The sequence below is a fragment of the Lactuca saligna genome, chromosome 5, assembly GCF_052625555.1.
Source record: "Lactuca saligna cultivar CGN05327 chromosome 5, ASM5262555v1, whole genome shotgun sequence".
NCBI classification, from domain to species: Eukaryota; Viridiplantae; Streptophyta; class Magnoliopsida; order Asterales; family Asteraceae; genus Lactuca; species Lactuca saligna.
In genome coordinates this window covers 285,236,076-285,240,798 of record NC_136421.1, presented here as the reverse complement: position 1 = coordinate 285,240,798, position 4,723 = coordinate 285,236,076, and positions in this window count along the sequence as shown.

Here is a 4,723-nt window from a genome sequence, read left to right as displayed (position 1 = left end):
TCCGCTGAACTTGAAACAATAAACTACAACTGTAAGCCTGAAAGCTTAGTGAGTCACCCCCAAAATACCAATTCCATATAGATAACCATATCATATAACATATAATTAACAGAACAACCATGTATCACGAGTCTACAGTGTGACTTGTCTGCCCGCACCAGGCCTTCAGTCCACCTGCTCCACTCTCTGAGTGTACAATATGACTGGACCGCCCGCACTGGACCTTCAGTCTATCTGGACCACTCTCTGAGCCACGACATGTCTGGACCGCCCTCTTAGGGCCTTCAGCCTATCCAGACCGCTCACCGGGCCTTCGGCCTGACTAGGTGCCCTCCTGGTCCTATAGTCTATCTGGTCCGCCCTGGGTATGTTGGCCTACAGAACAAAGCAGGACCCACCTAAACCCAAACCCCAATCAAACAACCATGTGCGCAAATATATCAGATAGTCACAAAACAGTCCATAGACAACAAACCGGTCTAGCAGATCATATAGCAGAGCAACATCCTAACCAGGATACCGACCTAACCGGTTACTAATATAACATCATCCTATATACCAGGATACCGACCAAAACCAGGTCACCAACATAATACCATCCTAACTACCAGGATGCAGATCTAGCAGATCAATAAACATATCAAACAAAACCAGGATACTAATCCGATAAAGGGACAACCTTGGTGCCTTAGACCCCGTTGATATAGTGAGGATAACTCATCTTGCAAGTAGCTCGGAAGGTAGCGTCAAACTCTTCCAGATGTTGCTCCAACTCCAACACCTATATTCACTAATTCCCCTTTAGTATCAAAATCCAATTTACCAAAATACCCTTAGAAGTCCAATAGTCAACCCTTGGTCAAAGTCAAAGTCAACTGCCAAAATTAAAAGTCCATGTTAACCTCAACTCGTCGAGTACAACCAGCCACTCGTTGAGTTCCTTGCATAACTTACCGATTCACAAGAGCGACTCGTCGAGTTCCTAGTGTTAGTGGCCGCAAACCCCTTGGTCAACTCGTCAGGTTTCCCTATACAACTCGACAGGTTCATACGTGTCAAAAGGCTAGGAAAACCCTAGCCGACTCGCCGAGCCCAAGGCAATCTTCATCAGACTTGCCGAGTCGTTTATCCAACTTGTTGAGTCTACAACTATCTTTATTGGACTCGCCGAGTTGTCTTGAAACTCACCGATTCCATCCAGTCCTTCATCCAAATAGAGGCTTTTTAAGCCATGCTAAGGCTCCATATTGTAGATCCAGTCCCCCCAAGGCATGTTTATCACGTAAAGTTGCAAACTTTACGTGCATGCAAGGTGCTATTGATCTAAATCAAGATAAAGAAGAGGTTCTAGGAAAATGAGCTTCACCAACATGCTAAAGATCGAGAATTTATGATAATAAGATCCAAGATGAGCCTACAACTTTAGATCTTGGTTCATCACTCAAAATGCAACTCCAAATGCCCAAGATGGCCCCAAAACTCAAATATAAAAGGGATCTAGCTAAAAGAAGCTCAAGGTGGTGACTTGATACCTCCAAATGATGATAAACTGAGGTAGACTTCAGATCCCCAACTGTTCCTTGCTCAAAGCTTCTTGGTCTTAAGGCCTTTCCACACCAAGATCCACCTTTCAAGCTCGAACATACAAGTATGGAGAGGAAATAGAGATTTAGGGTTTCTGGACCCACATGGGCTACAAGGGAAGCTAAGGGGGGAAAAGTATCCTTTAAATAGGGTGCAAAACCCCGATATTTATGGTCTCATCTGCCAGTTCCTACACATCGAGTCCCTTCTTGGACTCAGCAAGTAGGTCACTTAAACACGCAGAATAGCCCGTTGCTACTCGGCGAGTCAGGCAACCGACTCATCGAGTAGACATTGAAATCATTAGAAATTATCACCACAAATTGATACACAAGAATTGGGGTGTTACAATTCTCCCCCACTTGAACTAGACTTCGTCCATGAAGTCTGCTGCGGTGAACAACCTTGGGTAGTGCTCCCGCATCTTTGCCTCCGACTCCCATGTCCAATCGGACCCTAATTGGGGCTCCCATTGTATCTTTTCCAAAGGTACGACCTTGTTCTGCAGAACCTTCACTCCTTTCTCTCCAGAATGGCCACAGGCCTCTCCACATAACAAAGGTGCTCATCGACCTGAATGTCATCCAACGTTACTATCGCCTCTTGATCCATGATGCACTTTCGCAACTGCGAAACGTGAAAGATGATGTGAAACCCAACCGAACTTTTTTAAAAGGTCTATCCTAGAAGCCATGTTGCCAACTGAAAAATCCTGATGATCCAACATATCCAAAACCCAACTTTCCCTCTTCCTGAGGCGAACCCTTTGTGTTGACAGGACAATTGTCCCACAACATCATACAAAAATCAATCCACTGAAACACGAACACTCATACCCGGCCCAAGTAGCCTCGGGTTGGAATACCAGGCATGCCCACAATGGGTCCAATAATTCGTAGGATGGAATGCCCTCGCATCCTACACACGAATCCCAAGTCATACACCTACTTCAACTCTTCCTGCTACCATATGATGCTTCTCAGACTAAGTTGAAACCTCCCTGGTCCCGCTTGTCTGTCCATTACCTGCAACACCGGACTCGTCACTAATTGCTGAACCAAAAGACCCACACAAATGGCAGTCCCATGCGCCCCCCGAAAAGAAAACTAACTGGCTGGACTTGCTTCCACGCCCTGCTATCAGCCTCTACTAACACAATGGACGCTACACGGCCCACAACAGCCTCACCTATCACCTGATCTCTAGCAACCCATCTCTTCCTCATTTCAGACACACTATGGCTCTTCCACAGATGAAAACAACCTAAGTCACGCCACAATAACTCGAACCATCATCGACATACTTACCACTACTGGCCCACTAGTACGACACTCCTATCTATCCTATATCACCCTTCGGGTGGGAATACCGGTATGCCAAGTCCAATTGATCATAGGGTCCGGTCATCCTCGGGATGGAATACCCTAGATTGGAAAACCAACAGATCGAATCAATTCAACCATCAAGTTGAAACCCTCAATGTTTGTTGGCCCACCACCTCAACCCTACCGTTCCTCCTGAGCCTCCGTCCCTACGACTTTCAGTCTGGCCGCATTGGGTATCTTGGCCTACTGCATAGAGCAGGACCGCCTCAACCCTAACCACATGCCATGTATCCCTAGATGACCAGGAGAAAGATCTAACCCGGTTCCCAGAACCTGACTGACAGGGTATTCCAATTCCAAACTTTCCTAAAGTTGATGAATACCCATCCGGATCTACTCTCAGTCCCCAACTGGAGTATTACCCGATCCAAGAAATGGAACCTCGGAGACACTCCGAACTGATGAGCTCACCAAGATCCTCTGCACTCCATCCGATCTCTAATAACAACTTCCGATCAACCCAGAAATACACCAGAGTCTTCAGTCTACCCCAACAACATACTTAATCCCTGGGACAATCCTATTGATTGCTATAGCACAACAGTCTACTCAATACCCGCGCATGGATCTTCAACACATACAGAGTCTGCATCATGACTGGACCGCCTCACCAGGCCTTCAGCTTATCTGGACGACTCTTAGAACCTTCAGCATGTCTGGACCTTTCTCCAAGCCTTCGGCCTGACTAGTACACCCCACCGGCCTTTAGTCTATCCAGACCGCTCTAAACTGTTGAGCATCTCCCTGGACCGCCCCTCCTGGTGGCCCTTCCCATGCAAACTGTTCTCACCCACTTGGAGTTCCGAACTCCTGATCCATTTCGTGGACTCTAACCCCGGCCTAACCCTAGGCCTCATGTCGATCGTCCATTCTCTCGGAAATCCAAGGTCTGTTCCCTGATTCGCGTGTCTACCACTTATGCTAAATAGCCCGCATACTCATGCTGAATGTACTGCCAAGCCCTGGAAGCTAACAAAATCCTCAACAACTGATGTTCCATCCGAAAATTCTTAATTCTCCCCCACTTGGGACACTAACCACTACCTACTAGTGGCGAAATCAAAACACTACTTAACCGTCCTAACTAAGCATTTCCACACTTCACCATAGAACGGTGAATCCTGGAATGAATAATTTCTGCAAAACAACCCTCCTGTTGTGGAGCAATCGAACTTCAGAAGGAACCCGAATCCCGATGACACTTCTGCATCTCCAGTTCACAATTTATGGCCCTGGAATGGTGATCCTATGTCCTAACTTCTAATCACCAACACCCTTGGATACTAACCGTTTACAACCCTTGTTACTAAATTCCTCAAACTATCCTATTCCATATGCACAAGGGATGGGAAATTCACAATATAATTATAAACAATAAGATACTGATAGAAACATACCAGCAGTTGCATCTGGCGCTGTCCTGGCCTCCTCTGCTGTAAGTTAGGAGGCACGTCCCTGAGCCCTCAGGGGCTCTGCTGTACCCAGACCCCCATCAGTAATCCTTAAAGTAGTCGATGCTGGAGCCTACACCGACCTAGCAACCAGCAGTGGATAGTTGGTCTTCGCGTGACCAACATGATGGAAGTGACAACAAATCCTCATGTCCTAAACCGGGGTCAACTGGCGACAATCCCTCGCATAATGCCCATACTTTCCGCACTTGCGGCACACACCACTGGACCTACAAACTTCGGTATGACCCTTCCCGCACTTCGCACAAGTGCGGTTGCTCTATTCTCCAACCCTAGAATCGG